General features: G+C 46.9%; 1 protein-coding gene across 7 annotated transcripts in view; it reads right to left on the bottom strand.

Annotated features, from left to right (window-relative positions):
• Nucleotides 1-19,154, bottom strand: part of LOC122541698 (carbohydrate sulfotransferase 3-like) — a 114,617-nt gene that overhangs the window by 27,152 nt on the left and 68,311 nt on the right. Inside the window, exon 1 of one of the 7 annotated variants that reach the window (XM_087982391.1) lies at nucleotides 5,834-5,937. The exons of 5 other annotated variants lie outside the window; for them this stretch is intronic. The gene's annotated coding sequence lies outside the window, so the exon portion shown is untranslated. Of the gene's footprint in view, nucleotides 1-5,833; nucleotides 5,938-19,154 lie in introns of those variants that run through there. One more of the 7 variants, XM_087982393.1, reaches the window with a different exon arrangement.

Here is a 19,154-nt window from a genome sequence, read left to right as displayed (position 1 = left end):
AACATTTACTGAGGAAACCTCAACTGGATTCACTGGACAGGGAATTCCACAGATTCACAACCCTCTGGGTGAGGAAGTTCCTTCTCAATTCAGTCCTAAATCTGCTCCCCCTAATCTTGAGGCCAACATCCCCTAACAGGAGCAGCACGGTGGCTCAGTGGTTAGCACTGCTGTCTCACAACACCAGGGATCCAGGTTCAATTCTAACCTCGGGCAAATGTCCGCGTGGGTTTCCTCCAGGTGCTCTGGTTTCCTCCCACTGTCCCAAAGGTGTGCAGGTTAGGAGAATTGGCCAAGCTAAATTGCCCGTAGTGGTCGGGGATGTGCAGGTTAGGTGCATTAGTCAGGGGTAAATATAGGGTAGGGGCATGGGTCCGGCTGGGTTACTCTCCAGAGGGTCGGTGTGGACCTGTTTCCACACTGTAGGGAATCTATGATCTATACTTAGGTGCAGTCCCTATCAGGCAAATGGAAGATAGACCAGAAGAAGTGAAGGAAGACCCAGGGAAGAGGAACCTAACAACCCAGCCACAGGGCAGCACAGTAGCTCAGTGGTTAACACTTCCACCTGACAGCGCCAGGGACCAGAGTTCGATTCCGCCCTCTGGTAACTGTCTGTGTGGGTTGACACATATTCCCCGTGTTTGCATGGGTTTCTTTCCACAATCCAAAAATTACAGAGGAGGAGTTGCTGGATATCTGAAAACACACAAAGGTGGATAAATCCCTGGGAACCTGACTAGGTGTACCCTAGAACTCTGTGGGAAGCTAGGGAAGTGATTGCTGGGCCTCTTACTGAGATATTTGTATCATCGATAGTCACAGGTGAGGTGCCGGAAGACTGGAGATTGGCTAACATGTACTACTGTTTCAGAAAGGTGGTAAGGACAAGCCAGGGAACTATAGACCAGTGAGCCTGATGTCAGTGGTGGGCATGTTGTTGGAGGGAATCCATACGGACAGGATTTACATATATTTGGAAAGGCAAGGACTGAATAGGGATAGTCAACATGACCTTGTGCGTGGGAAATCATGTCTCACAAACTTGGTTGAGGTTTTTTTGAAGTAACAAAGAGGATTGATGAGGGCAGAATGGTGGACATGACCTATACAGACGTCAGTAAGGCGTTCGACAAGGTTCCCCATGGGAGACTGGTTTACAAGGTTAGATCTCATGGAATACAGGGAGAAGTAGCCATTTGGATACAGAACTGGCTCAAAGGGAGAAGACAGAGGGTGGTGGTGGAGGGTTGTTTTTCAGACTGGAGGCCTGTGACCAGTGGAGTGCCACCAGGATCGGTGCTGGGTCCACTATTTTTCGTCATTTATATGAATGATTTGGATGTGAACATAGGAGGTATAGTTAGTAAGTTTGCAAATTACACCAAAATTGGAGTGTAGTGGACAGCCAAGAAGATTACCTCAGATTACAACAGGATCTTGATCAGATGGGCTGAGAAGTGGCAGATGGAGTTCAATTTAGACAAATGTGAGGTGCTGCATTTTGGAAAATTAAATCAAAACAGGACTTATACACTTAATGGTAAGGTTCCTGGGGAGTGTTGCTGAACAAAGAGAATACTGTGTTAAATTCTGGTCTCCCTGCTATAGGAAAGATGTTGTGAAATTTGAAAGGATTCAGAAAAAATTTACGAGAATGTTGCCAAGGTTGGAGGATTTGAGCTATCAGGAGAGGCTGAATAGGCTGGTGCTGTTTTCCCTGGAGCAGCGGAGGCTGAGGGGTGACCTTATAGAGGTTGATAAAATCATGAGGGGCATGGATAATGTGAATAGACAGGGTCTTTTCCGCAGGGTGGGGGAGTCTAAAACTAGTGGGCATAGGTTTAGGGCGAGAGGGAAAAGATTTAAAAGGGATATAAGGGGCAACTTTTTCATGCAGAAGGTGGTACGTGTATGGAATGAGCTAGCAGAGGAAGTGATGGAGGCTAGTACAATTAAAGCATTTAAAAGACTTCTGAATGGGTATGTGAATAGGAAGGGTTTAGAGAGATATGGGCCAAATGGGACTAGATTAATTTAGGATATCTGGGCGGCATGGATGACGAAAGGATCTGTTTCCATGCTGCACAGCTCAATGACTGTATGTACAGGCTGGATGGACACACCATGTTAAATTGTCCACAGTGTACAGAGATGTATAGGCTTAGGTGGGATAGCCTTGGGGAATTGAGGATTATAGGGATAGAGTGGGGGCTGGGTCTGGGTGGGATGTTCCTCAAAGGATTAGTACAGACTTGATAGGCCGAATGGGGGCCTCTTTCCACACGGTACGGGCTCTACGATTGATCTGTCTCCACTACATTAATGAGACTGAAACATTCCACACTGACAGCCTGTTTGTCTTCTGGTATCAGTCACTCATCTCCAGTTGTCACAGTTGTATATCTCATTCATTAATGTATCCCATCTAAATGACTGCTTCTTAACAAACTCAATAAACGATCTGAAAATTACTTACAAATCATCAACTGCCCCATGTGATCGCAAAGCGCCTGAAGTCAATAATTGGCATCAGGAGTGGAATTGCTCCCAGAGCTCAGGGTTTAGGTTTGAAGGGGAGTGGGAGCTGTCATGATTGTAATGAGTTTCCTGATTGGGGCTGGTCCAATCAGGGAGCCCTGACTGTCAGATAAGACCACGGGTCTAAGAGCCCGGGTGTCCTTGGAGAAGGAGCACGCGGTGTCGACCAACACCCTGGAGTTGTTCAGGGAGAGGTGGGCGCCGCAGGGAGTGGAGTGCATCATTTCTCCCTCCAACTCTATTTTGATTTAGTCCCTACCCTCCCCTTCACTGTTTTGATCACACAGCATCGCCCTTTGATGTGAAGGGCAGTGTTTGTCACTGGCCACCCGGGTGTTTTCCTATCTTCCTGGTGGTGGAAATTGAATAAAGTTTCGTGCACCTTGTGTCTCTCACTGTGTCTCACACCTGCACACACACACCATGGGTGCTGGGGAAAAACTAAGCACTACCGCAGTCTCAGAGGTCCAGTTCACTCTGAGAGCTGGCTCTGAGGGATTAACATCAGTGTCAAGAACTCTCCAGATGTCAATAAAGGGTGACTTGGTGACAGGATACCAGAGTTACTTCAGTAGCTGTCTTTGGTTGAAGTTCCCACGCCATTCGAAAATATGACTAATAGATCGTTTAGTGGGAAAGTTAGGATCACCAGCAAGAAGGGCTGTACTGGAAATATAGAAATTGTGACTGTAACTATGAGCATGCATTTAACAGGTGAGCAGCTTGGAAGGCAACTGAAGGTAGTGTGGTCCCATGGTTGAGAATCTGTGAAATTCTCTACCCCAGACAGACTTGGAGTCTTCATCATTGACTATACTTAAAGTAGAAATTGACAGATTTCTAAATACTAAGGGAACAAGGGACTAACATGGGAAATAGGCATTACGGTGAATAATTAGCCATGGTATATTCAATGGAAATGACAGTTTAACAGGTTGAGTGACCTGATGAAGGAGCAGCGCTCTGAAAGCTAGTGCTTCCAAATAAACCTGTTGGACTATAAGCTGGTGTTGTGCGATTTTTAACTGTATACACCCCAGTCTGACACCAGTATTTCCAAGTCGTGATTGACCTAGTCCTGCTCTTATGTTCCGTATCATAGAGCACCCCAAATACAGATGAGATCCTTCAGTCCATCAAGTCTACATCAGCAAAAAGAAAACAATTCTAAATCTACACTAGTCCCACCTTTCAGCACGTAGCCTTATGATATTTCGAGTGCTCATCCAAGTTCTTTTTTAAAGGTTGTGAGGTTTCCTGCCTCAACTACTCTCCCAGGCAGTTTGTTCCAAACCTCCATCACCCTCTGGGTGACAAACGTTATCTCCAAATCTCCTGTTTTGTTCTTTAAAATCACATATCCTTGTTATTGATCCTTCAACTGAAGTTGGAGAGACTGAGGACTGCAGATGCTGGAGATCAGCGTCGGAGAGTGTGGCGCTAGGAAAGCACAGCAGGTCGGGCAGCACCCGAGGAGCAGGAGAGTTAACGTTTCAGGCATAAGCCATTCATCAGGAATGGGGGTGGCCCAAAGGGGCTGAGAGATAAAATGGGAGGGGGGGGGTGGGGCCAGGTAGCTGGGAATGCGATAGGTAGATGAAGATGGGAATGAAGGTAGTAGTTGAGAGAGGTGGGTGGAGCAGATAGATGGGAAGGAAGGTGGACAGGTAGGAGAGTTCAAAAGGGCGGTGTCGAGGTGGAAGGTTGGATCTGGGATAAGCTGGGGAAGGGGAAATGGGGAAAGTGGTGAAATCCACATTGGGATCTTCCGCCTTGGGACCATCCAACCACATGGGACCAATCTTCCATCCCACTTACCCATTCCACCCTCTTCTCTGACCTCTTCACCCCCACCTTCATTGACCTATTGCATTTCCGGCTATCTTCCTCCCACCACCACCCCCTGACCAACGAACCCCATTTATCTCTCAGCCCCCTTGGGCCACCCCCTCATTCCTGATGAAGAACGTATGCTCGAAACGTTGACCCTCCTGCTCCTTGGATGCTGCCTGACCGGCTGTGCTCTTCCAGCACCATACCCTTCAACTGAAGTACCCAATTGGCACCTTACCAAGGTCCTCAGCCTCTCAGCACAGAATCGCCCCCCTTGGTCCCTAATGAGGCCCTACTCTTTCTCTGATTATCCTCTACCCTTGATATATTTATATCTTGGGAACCTCCCAAATCTTGTCTGCCAGTGTTTTCTCATGTTACCTCTTTGCTCTCCTAATTGCTTTGTGAAGTTCCCACCTGCATGTCCATACCTCACCACAGCCTCCATTGATTTGCTCCTTTGGAGCCTGTTGAAAGTTTCCCTTTTCCTTTTTATCCAGTCCTGAATAGTCCTCGCCATCCAGGGTTCTCAGGGCTTGTTACTCTTATTATTTCATCCCCATGGGAAGATGTTGGGCCTGTACTCTTGCCCATTCCATTTTGAACAGCCCCTCCTTGCCCTTCTCCCAGTAGTTTTCCTTTTCCGTAACAAACTTAAAATTTACAGTGTTGCGACCGCTATCACTAAAATGCTCTTCCACCGCCACCTCATACACCTGTCGGCCTTCGGCCCCAGAATTCAGTCCAGCACTGCACCATTCCTGGTTGACCATTTACATGTCGACATAAAAAGGCAAGGGAATGGCACAAAGTGGTTGAAAGAGCAGTGAAGGTACAGAAACATAGAAGAGTAGGCTATTCGACCCTACGAGCCTGCACCACCATTCAGTATGATCATGCCTGATCATGCAATCTCAGTGTCCTACTCCAGCTTTCACTGCACACCCCTTCATTCCCTTAGCCACAAGGGCCATGCCCCCTTCAATGTATCGAATGGATTGGTCCCAATAGCTTTCTGTGGGAGACAAAATATGATGAGCTGAATTGCTGAAATAATTCTGCGATCCTCAAATTACACTTGCCTGATCGCACCTCCCCCTCTCAGTATCCAACTGGGCTCCAAACAGAGGAGAAAAGAGGATAATAACATCGAGTGCCAGAGTGGTCAACAATCACCATGGTAACCAACAGCACATGTCGTGGGTTAAATCTTCTTTCATTTAAGGAGAACTTTCCCATACGTGCACTAAAGCTGTACACAATGCATCTTGGCAGAAGAGCACTTAGTTGCTGAGAGTGTCTGAAATGATAATAACACCCTTTGAGGCACCATGTAGCTGCTCACTGCAAATGAGGATGCATTGGCACACGAGGACTAGAATTCAATACACAGCACACAGCAAGAAACAGGCCATCTTTCATTTTTAGCAAACATCTCCACTCTAAATCCAACACTCACGTTTGTTTAGATAGGTGCTCGGTCTCTCCTTCCTGAATCCTCCAACATGTCACAAATCAAACAGCAAATTCAGTCTTCCTGATGTATTTGTCTTTGCAGTTTCACTTCTCCAGACATGTTCTCTTCCTGCTCATCAATACCATTTTGCCCGTCCTCCCATCCCACATACTCCTGTCCAATAACTTCTGTTCGGCAGAGGCCCTCTTGCAAACACGTGTGATGATGTTGTCACTTTAAAAAGGTTATTTTGCCCCTTGGTTTTTTTTTGAAGAGAGGTTGTAAAGGCAGAGGTGCGGCGAAGTTTAGGAGGTTTAACAGTTTAAAAATAGAAGGGGAATGGCCAGTTCTCCCAGTTCAGGCTTTTTCTCTACATTTTTTTTTCACTGTAGCAGTCGCGAGATGTTGGGAGTCCAGAAAAGTTGCAAGCTTTAGGAAAGGATTCGTCTGACTTTCTCTGAAATCTGTCAGGATGTTGTTCTCCCCTGCCTGGAAGAATGTGCGTTTCGATTTATATTTCTGCCAAGGGTTGTGTTGTATTGGAACAGTTAATCAGTAATCGTTACTGAATTCAGTTCAGGTTTCCAGAAATTATTCTAAATTCCACTTTCCTTTGTTCATGTTTCAACTGCAGTGTTTAAATAAATTCTTGTTTCGCTTCAAGTCGAGTGGTTTGAACAGCTGCATCACACCTGGAATATCCACTCACATCTACCTTTGATGTGGAGATGATGATGTTGGACTGGGGGTGACAAACTCAGAAGTCACACGACATCAGGTTATAGACAATCAGGATTATTTGAAATCACAAGCTTTCAGAGCACAGCTCCCTCCCTCACCACCTGACAAAGGAGCAGTGCTCCGAAAGCTGGTGATTTCAAATAATCCTGATGGACTATAACCTGATACTGTGCAATTTCTGACATCCATCTTCAAAAAAAAAATTAGGGTCTAGGCTAGCTTCTTAAGAAATTTTGAGGGGGTCTGGCACGGTCTGTAACAAACATATGTGAATAATCGGAGCCACTCTTGACAGGAAGCTGTCCGCTCTCAGGGTAACTGAGGGGGGGACCTTATCGAGGTTTATGAAATCATGAGGGGCATGGATAGCCGAGGTCTTTTCCCCAGAGTAGGGGAGTCCAAAACTAGAGGTTTAAGGTGAGAGAGGAAAGATGTAAAAGGGATCTAAGTTGGTGGCAGCCAGCTCAGTAGGAAGCCAGAGGCATAGTGAGACAAGGAGAGCATTTGACAGTTAAAGGTTCAAAGCCATGTTCTGCAATCTCTGGGGGAATGGCATGGTGGCTCAGTGGTTAGCACTGCTGCCTCACAGCACCAGAGTCCCAGATTCAATTCCAGCCTTGAGCGACTGTCTGTGTGGAGTTTGCACATTCTCCCCATGTCTGCGTGGGTTTCCTCTGGATGCTCCGGTTTCCTCCCACAGTCCAAAGATGTGCAGGTCAGGAGAATTGGCCATAGTGTTAGGCACATTAGTCAGAGGGAAATGGGTCTGGGTGGGTTGCTCTTTGGAGGGTCGGTGTGGACTGGTTGGGCCGAAGGGCCTGTTTCCACACTGTAGGGAATCTAAGGGGCACCTTTTTCACACAGAGGGTGGTGCATGCATGGAATGAGCTGCCAGAGGAAGTGGTGGAGGCTGGTATAATTACAACATTTAAAGGGCACCTGGATGGGTATGTGAACAGGAATAGGGTCCCAGTGTCCCAGAGCTCGTGTGTAGATGTGTAGCACTGAGAAGACAGTGGAACTGAGTGCGTGAATGAGCTGGTCACACATGGGAGCGTCTGTAGGCCGGAGACTCCTGACACTTTAGACATCCCATGCTATGGTAAAGTAAGAAGCAAAGAGTTATGAGTTTATCAGGGATAGACAGGAATGGGAAAAATCAGATCAGCTACCATCTTATTGAATGGACAGCAGGATCGAGGGGCTAAGTGATCTACTCTTGCTCCTCATCCAAATGTTTGCAATGTATCGCCAACAAATTATATTTATAAAGTAGCTTCAGTGCAGTGTTTGTTCAAAGGATGGTAATCGGAGAGCAATTGATACCAAGCCAAGGGAGTACACCTGAAGGCTGTAAGGTTATCTACAGGAGATCCTAGAGAGTTTGCGAAACAGGTAAATTAAGACAGCTTGCGTGGCACTGATACTCAAACCCGGAGGGTGCGTTAAATAACAACGGCACAAATAAACCTGGGATTGGTGACAGATGATCACGATACAGGAACAGGCTCATAAGACACAGTGGTGAGTGTGTTCACCCCAGTCCAACACCAGCTCCTCCACATCACGATATAAGGAGGCATTGTAACAATTGACCTGACAGATCAATGTGTGGATTAGGTGACAAAGTTTGGATCTCAGTTTCGAGGGAAACGCGACCTGCCCAGAGAAGAAGCAGGGAACTGAGCTGGTGATGTTATTCCACACGAGAAGAAATTATTCTGTGGATACCTGGGAAGCTTCAAGGAATAATATAATATAAAAGCCAAAAAAGAATCATACAAATAGTCACAGCAGCCATCTTTTTGAACACACCTTGGGCCTATGTCTTGACCAGACCTATGTGGATGATTGCTAAGAGCTTTTTATAGATTACACGTGACTTCGGGATATTTGAAGGTGCTAGGTAAACATAAGTCCATAGAATCATAGAATCCCAGTATGGAAGCAGGCCATTCAGCCCTCCAGAGAGTATCCCACCCAGACCCATCCTCCCAATCCTATCCCTGTAACCCTGCATTTTCCATGGCTAACCACCGAGCCTGCACATTCCTGGTCATTCTCCCCAATGTCTGATGTTTGTGGCAATATAACAAAAGATGTTTACACGACTGGAGTCCATTTGTTCCATTTATTTCTCCTTATCCATTTTTTAGGGCAACCTAAAACTAATCCCCACCATCCCCTCCCTGCCATCATCGCTGCTGTGCTCTCTCTCTGGAACCCAACATCTTCCTGAAATATTTATCCAATTTAACCCTAAAGGATGCCATGGATTTGAGAGTTCCTTTAAAATTAAGTTGTCCGAGGTATTTACTGTGAGGCATGAGGTCTCATTTACCTGATATTACAGCAATCACTGGCTGTCCAAATTTCTAGCAAATAAACACAGGTTACTCAAGTCAAAACACTTCATTGAGGCAACATCAAAGATTTATCTCATGGCACAGGTACCTCCTGATCAACGCGGTGTTTGAGAAAATACTAAGTTCTGCTCTGAGACAGAATGTAAAACTAACATTCACCTCTGGACAGGCAAGAGGATGAGAGTTAACAGATGTGAAGCTGGAAAAGCACAGCAGGTCAGACAGCAGCAGATAGGGGATTATTGTGATTGGTCAGTGGGAACAAGGGAACAGATAGGTGAGTAGGAAGATGGACAGGTCAGAGAGGTGGGGGTTGAGGCTAGACATGGGATAAGGCCGCGGGTGGAGGGATTTTGAAGCTGGTGAAGATGATGTTGAGGCCATTGGGCTGTAAGCTCCTCAGGGGAAAGATCAGGTGTTGCTCCTCCAATGGAGGAGGCCAAGGATGGACAAGTCACCGGGGGAGAGGGAGGGGGAATTAAAATGGATGAGAATGGGAGGGTCGGGTTGGTTCGTGCATGCAGAACGTAGATGCTCCACAAACCGGTCCCCGAGTCTGCGTTTGCTGTTAGATTAGATTCCCCACAGTGTGGAAACAGGCCCTTCGGCCCAACAAGTCCACACTGACCCGCCGATTGGTCAGTTTGGTCTCCCCGATATAGAGGAGAGCGCATCAGGAGCAACAGATCAGGCTGGATGAAGTGCAGGTGAATCTCTGTCGGATCTGGAAGGGTTGTTTAGGGTCTTGGACAGAGCTGAGAGGGGAGGTGTGGGAGCTGGGGATGCACCTCTTGTAATTGCAGGGAATGGTACCGGATGTGGTGGAGAAGTTGGTGGAAAGTGTGGAGTTGACGAGGTAGTCGGGTAATGAACAGTCCCTGCGGAAAGCAGACGGGGTGGGGAAGCAGATATCTTTTTGGTGGTGGGGTCTGATTGTAGATGGTGGACATGTCAGAGGATGATGCATTGGATTTGGAGGATGGTGGGGTGGTATGTGAGGACGAAGGGGGCTCTATCCTTGCTGTTGGGGGGGCAAGGGTTGAGAGCAGAAGTGTGGGAAGTGGAGGAGATGCAGTTGAGGGAATCGTTAATTACTGAGGAGGGGGAATGGCGGTTCCTAAAACAGGAGGATATCTGGGATGTCCAGGAGTGGAATGCCTCATCCCAGGAACAGGTAAGTGGAGGCAGAGGAATTGGGAGTATGGGATGGCATTTTTGCATGAGTGGGGTGAGAGGAGATGTAGTCGAGGTAGTTTTGGGAGTCAGTAGGTTTGAAATGGATATCCACGGTGATTCTGTTTCTGGAGATAGAGATGGAGCTGGAGAGGTCCAAGAAGGTGTCAGAAATGGTCCAGTTTGAGGGCGGAGTGGAAGGTGTTGACGAAGTTGATGAACTGTTTGGGCTCCTCGCGGGAGAACAAGGCAGCACCAATGCAGTCATCAATATAGCGGAGGAAAAGGTGAGAGATGGTGCTGGTGTAGCTGTGGTCGAGGGACAGGTCCACGAATCCAAAAAGAGAAAGGCATAGTCTGGGCCCATGAAGGTGCCCATGGCAACCTTTCTGGTTTGTAGGAACTGGGAGGGATCAAAAGAAAAATTTGTTGAGGGTCAGGACCAGTTCTGCTGGGCGGATAAGAGTGCCAGTGGAGGGGGACTGCTTGGTCCTATGGGAGAGGAAGAAGCAGAGGGATTTTAGGCTGTTCATGTGGGAGATCCAGATGTAAAGGACCTGTATGTCCATGGTGAAGTGGAGGTGTTGGGGACTGGGGAATTGAATGTTTTGGAAGAGGTGGAGGGTGTGGGTTGTCACTCGAATTTCCTGGACCCAAAGGGAAAGTATGGAGTCGAGGTGGGAGGAGATGAGCTCAGTGGGGCAGGAGCAGGCAGAGACAATGGGTCAACTAGGACAGTCCTGTTTATGGATTCTGAGTAGGAGATAGAAATGGGTGGTGCTGGATTGGGGAACTATTAGGTTGGAAGCTGGAGACAGGAGATCTCCTGAAGTGATGAAGTTAATGGTCTGGGATTGGTGATCAGTGATGGAGTCATAGTCCAGAGGATGGTAGGAGGAGGTATCAAAAAAGTTGGCTCCTGGCCTTGGTGATGGAGAGGTGAGTTTGCCATACTAACACAACCCCCCCCTTTATCGATGGGTTTAAGAGTGAGGTTGGAGTTTGATCAGAGTGGACGGAGGCTGCACGTTCCAAAGAGGAGAGCTTGGAGTAAGTGAGAGGAGTGGAGAGACTCAAGCGATTGATGCTGCCATGGCATTTTCAGATGAAAAGGTCGAGGGAGGGTCGGAGGCCGGAGTGGTGGGATGGTGTCCAGGAGGATGGGGTTTGCTGGAGGCGGGAGAAGGAGCCGTTAGAGAGTGGGTTGGATTCCCGTTCAGATAAATAGGCGCAGAGGTGGCGGGAAAAAGAGCTCGGCATCATGGCGAGTGCGGAATTCGTGGACATGTGTGCATCAGGGAATGAAGGTGATCCCTTTGCTGATGACTGACCGCTCAGCCTCAGTGAGGGGGAGGTGTGCCGGCAGGGTGGGATGGTGAATACCCAGTAGGGCTTGGGGCCTGGGGCTGGGGCCAGGGACAAGGCTGGAGACGTCTTTGGGAGTGGGTGTATGCATAGGAGCTGTCACGTGGGCGGACGCAGAAGTGACCCAGTCGTCGATGCTGTCAGCAGTCACATGGTCTTTGGCGCCAATGGAAATGGAACTTCCTCCGGCTGTAAGTTCCTTATATGCACCACCCTCTGTGTGAAATAGTTGTTCCTTGGGTCCAGTTCAGGCCTTCTTTTGAGGAGGAAGCAGCTAGCCTCCCACTATCACTGACTTAGATTCTCATCTGCCCCGGCCTACAATCAACAATCCTTTTCTCGGGTGATGCTTCTGCCATTCCTATCTACTGCTGATCTACATTTGTGTCTTATCTCTTTTCCTTTTGCCTTGCGTCATGAGCCCCCCTGCCCACTGTTATCCTTTACATCACTTCTTGCATTCCCTGCTTCTGTACTTGCTCAGCTCCTCTGATACCTCTAACATCACTCCTCTGACCAAGGACCACCAACCATCAGGTTTCTCGCTCCACAGTTCAGGTCTGAAGTGTGGGGCATTTCTAGAAGCTTCTACAGCTGGATTTTAATGTGATTAGATTAGATTCCCCACGCCGACCCTCTGAAGATTAACCCACCCCCCCGATTAATGCACCTAACACTACAGGCAATTTAACATGGCCAATTCACCTGGCCTGCACATCTTTGGCACGGGGAGAATGTGCAAACTCCACACAGACTGTCGCCCGAAGCTGGAATCGGACCTGGGACCCTGGCGCTGTGAGGCAGCAGTGCTCACCACTGAGCCACCGTGCCGCCCCAATGTGGTTGGAGAAGACCATGTGGAGGAGGTAGAGAATAGCCCATGTGTACATCCGGTTTATTCAAACGCAGAAAGTCAGACTGGAAACGGAGTCTCCCAGAAACAGGTTTCAATGAACATTAGAGCAACAGCTGTCTATGTGGCATAACCCGGTTAACTAGGATTTACACTGGTATTGAAGGATAGTCTTATGGGCAAAGGCTAAACAGGTGGGGCTCTACTCACTGGAGTTTAGCAGAATGAGAGGTGATCTCATTGAAACATATGGGATTGTTAAGGGGCTTGACAGAGTAAGGATAAAAGGAGGTTTCCTCTCATGGGAGAATCTTTTTTTTGGACAGTTTAAGATCTGGATGAGGAGCAATATTTTCTCTCAAAGGGCTAAGACTTTTTTTTTAATTCATTCACGGGATGAGGGGGCATCGCTGGCTGAGCATTTATTGGCCATCGGTAAGAATCGACTCCATCCTTGTGGGTCTGGAGTCATGTAGGCCGGACCAGGTAACAATGGGGGGGCATATTCCCTCCCTAAAGGGCATTCCCTAAGGAACCAGATCGGGTCTTACCTGACAATCGACAACAAATTCATGGTCATCATTAGATTTTCCATTCCAGATTGGTGTTATTGTATTCAAATCCCACCACCTGCAGTGGCAGATTTGAAGCCAGGTCCCCAGAACATTACCTCGGTCTTTGGATTAATAGTCCATCAATAATAGCACTAGGCCATCACCTCCTCCTGAGTCTTTGTAACTCCTTAGCACTGACAGCTGTTGGGGCATGGTCCTTGAAGGTTAAACCAAGAGTTACAAGTTACAGAGAAATGCAGGAAAGTGGATATGAGGAATGGTGGATCATCCTTTTTTTTAATGGCAGAGCAGGCTCAAGGGGCTGAATGGCCTATTCCTGTTCCTATTTCTTATGGCCATTTAACATTCAGCACTCTTCCTTTCACACTGCAGTGTCTCTGATAAGGTCAACTAGTGTTGTGCACTAACACTCAGACTTTCTACATCTGGGACATAACACAGATGTGGATGCTTTCCCTTTGAAATACACTGATGGGTAGTTTCACCTGATCCTATCTTTAGTTCATGTGACACCTCTAATCTAGGCTAGAATAGAGGTGATTAGTTAGTTCCCAGTCAATTATGCTTGTAGGGTTCACTGAACAAAGAACAAAGAACCTTACAGCACAGGAACAGGCCCTTCGGCCCTCCAAGCCTGCACTGATCTAGATCCTCTATCTAAACCTGTCACCTATTTTCTAAGGGTCAGTATTCCTCTACTCCCTGCCCATTCATGTATCTGTCTAGATACATCTTAAGTAATGCTATCATGCCCACCTCTATCACCTCCGCTGGCAACATGTTCCAGGCACCCAGCACCCCCTCCATAAAGAACTTTCCACGCATATCTCCCCTAAACTTTTCCCCTCTCACATCGAACTCGTGGCCCCCGAGTAATTGAGTCCCCCACTCTGGGGAAAAAGCTTCTTGCTATCTACCCTGTCCACACCTCTCATGATTTTGTAGACCTCAATCAGGTCCCCCCTCAACCCCCTTCGTTCCAATGAAAATAATCATAATCTACTCAACCCCTCCGCTGCACCCTCTCCAAAGCATCCATATCCTTTTGGCAATGTGGTGACCAGAACTGTACGCAGTATTCCAAATGCGGCCGAACCAAAGTCTCATATAACCTGCCACTGCCTTACCTGAGCTGAATTGATTCTGTGTACATTATGTGTATGTAAATATTCTTCAATTCTTCTAATCCAGAAGCATTCCAATCATTTTGGTCCTGGTTCTGTTTGCTGTACTTTATAAAGATTGTTTTTAAATAGATTATAGACTGTTTATGACAGTCTACTGTTTAAACAGAGTCTGCTCAGTAAATCGCCTTCCAATGTATTTATGAGAGTAACAGAGTCATTGAGGTTTACCACATGGAAACAGGCCCTTCAGCCCAACTTGTCTATTTTTCACAATTAATCTAATCCCATTTGCCTGCGTTCAGTCCATATCCCACCATACCTATCCCATCCATGTACATGTCTAAATGTTACTTAAAGGACAAACTTGTACACGCCTCCACCATTATCTCTGGTAGCCCATTCCAGACACTCACCATCCTCTGTATGAAAAAATAGTTCTTCTGGACCCTTTTGTATATCTCCCCTCTCACCATAAACCTATGCCCTCTAGTTTTAGATTGTGTTCTTTCATTGGATATGGGCACGCGGGCAAGACCAACATTTGAGGCCCCATCTCTAATTACTGAGTGGCATGCCCGGCCAGTTCAGAGGGTAGTCAGCCACTTTGCTATGGGTCTGATTCACAGAAATCTTCCAGCCCAGAAGGATTTCATTTGGCCCATCATGCCTGCATCAAACGAGCATTATTATCTAGTGGCAACCTCCTGCTTTCCCCCCCATACCATCGCACACTATTCCTATCCAAATAACCATCCAATGCCACAGAAAGTCACAAACCAAAACAGAAAGTCAGACACCTTAACCACCTGGAGTTACTTATAGACCAGACAGTCATAGAATCATAGAAATTTACAGCATGGAAACAGACCCTTCAGTCAAACTTGTCCATGCTGACCAGATATTCTAAGTGAATCTAGACACATTTCCCAGTATTTGGCCCAAATCCCTTTGAACTCTTCCTATTCATAAACCCATCCAGATGCCTCTTAAATGTTGTAATTGTACCAGCCTCCACCACTTCCTCTGGCAGCTCATTCCATACACGTACCACCCTCTGTGTGAGAAAGTTGTCCCTTAGGTGCCTTTTAAATCTTTCCCCTCTCACCCTAAACCTATGTCCTCTAGCTTTGGACTCCCCCACCCCGGGGAGAAAAACCTTGACTCTTCACCCTATCCATGCATCCCATGATTTTGTAAACCTCTATAAGGTCACCTTTCAGCTCCGACGTTCCAGGGAAAACAACCCCAGCCTATTCAGCCTCTCCCTATGGTTCAAACCCTCCAACCCTGGCAACATCCTTGTAAATCTTTTCTGAACCTTTTCAAGTTTCACAACATCCTTCCTGGAAGAGACCAGAATTGATCGCAGTATTCCAAAAGAAGCCTATCCAATGTCCTGTACAGCTGCAATATGGGTGACACGGTGGCTCAGTGGTTAGCACTGTTGCCTCACAGCACAAGGGACCTGGGTTCAATTCCAGTCTCGGGTGACTGCCTGTGTGGAATTTGTATGTTTTCCCTATGTCTGTGTGGGCTTATTCTGGGTGCTCCGGTTTCCTCCCACAATCCAAAGATGTGCAGGTCAGGTAAATTGGCCATAGTGTTCAGGGATATGTGCATTGGTCAGAGGTAAATTTGGATAATAGGGTAGGGGAATGGGTCTGGGTGGGATACTCTTTGAAAGGTCAGTGTGGACCTGTTGGGCCAAAGGGCCTGTTTCCACACTGTTGGGATTCTATCATTCTATGACGTCCCAACTCCTATACTCAAAGCACTGACCAAAAAAGGCGTGTACCAAACACCTTCTTCACTATCCTATCTACCTGAGACTAGATTTTCAAGGAGCTATGAACCTGCATGCTAAGGTCTTTTTGTTCAGCAACACTCCCCAGGACCTGACCATTCAGTGTATAAGTCCTGCTCTGATTGGCCTATCCAGAATGCAGCACCTCACATTTATCTAAATTAAACTCAATATGCCACTCAGGTAATGACTGCAAATTTCTCTCCTTAAAAGGCACTAATGAACAGATGGGTTTTTACAACAGTTCACAATTGCCAGTACTAAAGCCAGCTTTATATTCCAGATTTATTAATTGAATTGAAATTCCACCAGCCACCTTATGGGGTTTGAACCCATGTGTCCAGAGCGTTAGCCCACCTCTCTAGACTGTTAGTCAGGTGACACCAGCTGTTCCCCAAAACCCAGTATACAATACAGTGGCTGCTCAGAATCCCACTTACCCGTCAACTCACTGGTGATAGTGATTAACTCTGACTGGTAACAAACAAATTGGCATACAACCAACTGCACTGAGTTGACACAAAGGTAACAATACACCATTCACTTCCAACGTAGCAAATCTTAAAAGGTGTCAGTGGATATGTAATTATATGTGATAAATAATCAAATATGTGGCAGTTACCAGGAATCAGCTCACTGTGAAAGCTGCTTTAATGAATTGAGTTAGATTCTCATTACACTCGTTTTGAAGAAGACATGCATTCTGTGGCATAACCAACATTTTTAAAAGTAAACTTAGCTGTTAAGAAGCCATTCCCACAGCACAAATCTCATTCAGTAAACACAAAATTCTTTGTGACATTAATCTCCGAACGCCTGAAGCCAACTTTAAGGCAGAAATCTGATGTTACATGAAGCCACATTTTAATAACATCTAAAAGTCTTATTAGAAAGAGTTACATTTTTAATCACGCCTTTCATAGAGTCATAGAGTCATTGCAGCACAGAAACAGACCCTTCGTTCCAACCCATCCATGCCAACCGGGTATCCTAAACTGAACCAGGCCAATTTGCTTGTGTTTGGCCCATTATCTAACTTTGAAGCTGATTAAATGTTTTTTTGTCTTAAAAGTCTCATCACTGTTATAATGTGGAAGCACGTCAGTTAGTTTGCACACAGCAAGGTCCCACAAACTTAACATGACATGACCAGATAATCTGTGTTAGTGGTTGAGAGCTGGGTTATATCACGGAGAACTCCCCTGTGCTACTGTGAGATAGCGTCATGGGATTGTGTTCTCCACCCGAGAGGTAGACAGGGTCTCATGTTATCACCACCGTCAGAAAGACGACAGTGGAGTACTCCCGTAAAGTTCCACAAACCATGAGCATGTGACCCCCAGATAACTCTGCAAATGGCCAGGACTGCAAACAGATGATCAATGGGATATTTTCAGCCAACCAAATGATGGCTATTGACAGCACACTGAGCAAGCTAAAATTCCTTTTGTGGCAAACTCCAGCAATAAATGAGAAACACACACATGCACACACAGAGTCTCACACATGCATGCATGCATGCACACATGCGGACACACACAGAGACACCCACACACACAGAGACACACACACACACACACAAATACATGCACACACAGAGACGCAGACACACACACATGCATGTAGATGCACACACACACACACACACACAGGCACACACAAAAGCACTGGTGAGAGATTGAATGCGGTTGAGGGCGCTGTTAACTACGGTGGGTGAGTAACCATGATTATCAAACAAGGAAGCCATGCCAGCAGCGATGTTTTGGAAAGTGGCATCATCTGAAGATACGACTTAGGCAAAGGAATGGAGTCCTTGTAGGACATTGGATGGGAAGAGCAGTAGTGAAGGCGGTTGACGGGGCCCTCAACCACATCTGACCAATTGCCCGTGCTTCTGCCCATTCCCCTTTCCATCACTCACAACAGTGTGATCGGGCTCCCCTTGTTGTCACGCTTCATCCCACCAGCCTCTGCATTCAAAGGATCATTCTCTGCCATTTCAGACAGCTCCAAAAGGACACCACCACCAAATACATCTTCCCCTCACTCCCTCTGTCTGCATTTCACAGGGATCATACCCTCCAGACACCTTAGTCCATTCCACAACCACCAACACCACATCCCTTCTCCATGGCACCTTCCCATGTAACCGCAGAAGGTGCAACACCTTCCCCTTCACCTCGTCCCTGCTCCCCATCCAAGGGCCCGAACAGTCTTTCCAGGCGACACAGCATTTCACCTGTACCTCCTCCAATCCTGTGTATTGTATTCACTGCACCCAATGTGGCCTACTCTACATTGGAGAAACCAAACACAGACTGGGTGACTGTTTTGCAGAACACCTCCGGTCCACGGGACTCCTGACCTTCCCGTAGCCGGTCATTTTAATACATGTCCTGCTCACATGCCCATGTGTCTGTCGTCGGCATGTTGCAGTGCTCCAGTGAATCCCAGCACAAACTGGAGGAACAACATCTCATCTTCAGACTGGGCACTCTACAGCCTTCTGGACTTCATATGGAGTTCAAATTGTAAACCCTTTCCTTCCTTTACTTGTTACATTCTCTGTCTCCATGTCCTGTCTCCCCTCTCCCCACTCCAATGGGACTGTCTGTTCTTTCCATTCTGAACTGAATTGAATTATACTTATTGTCATGTGTACCGAGGCACAGTGAAAGGCTTTGTTTTGCGAGCAATACAGGTAGGTCACAGAGTTAAGTTGCACAGATAAGTAAATAATAGGTAAACAACAGCAAAAACCAAAACACAAGCACAGACAAATGTTAGGTAAAATAGAGATATTAGTATTTTTAAAAAGTATGCTATTAATTTTAAAGAGTGTAGAACGATTGTAGGAAATAGGAAACTTAGATCTGCACGGTGAAGCTCGCAAGGGCTCGAGCATAACCAGCGCCATCTTGCACATTGTTGTACTGTCCTCACACTCCAATTGCTTAATCTGAACGACCAACATCCTTTCTCCACCAGTACTCCAACCACCCCCATTCCCCCCCCCCACATAAATGCTGCCCCCTCTGCACTTCACCTCAGCTCTGATGAAGAGACATCGAGACTCGAAGCATTAGCTTGCTCCCTCTCCATGAACCCACTAGCATTTGTTGTTTCCAGCTCAGATTCCACCATCTGCAGTAATATGCTCCTCCAAAGTCAAGTTGCCATCGTCTTCCCAGATGATAGAGCTGCTGCCTCGATCGAGAGAGACAACTGGTGGTGGCTTAACCTGAGGGTCACCGTGCCTCAGGTGAGGAGAGAGGGTCACAAGGACAGTCCTTCCTGGTGAACTCAGCCAGTGCAGGAAT

The sequence above is a fragment of the Chiloscyllium plagiosum genome, unplaced genomic scaffold (genome assembly GCF_037043375.1).
Source record: "Chiloscyllium plagiosum isolate Xiang-an unplaced genomic scaffold, Cpla_swu_hap1 HiC_scaffold_43, whole genome shotgun sequence".
NCBI classification, from domain to species: domain Eukaryota; kingdom Metazoa; phylum Chordata; class Chondrichthyes; order Orectolobiformes; family Hemiscylliidae; genus Chiloscyllium; species Chiloscyllium plagiosum.
This window is presented reverse-complemented; position numbering and strand designations above follow the sequence as displayed.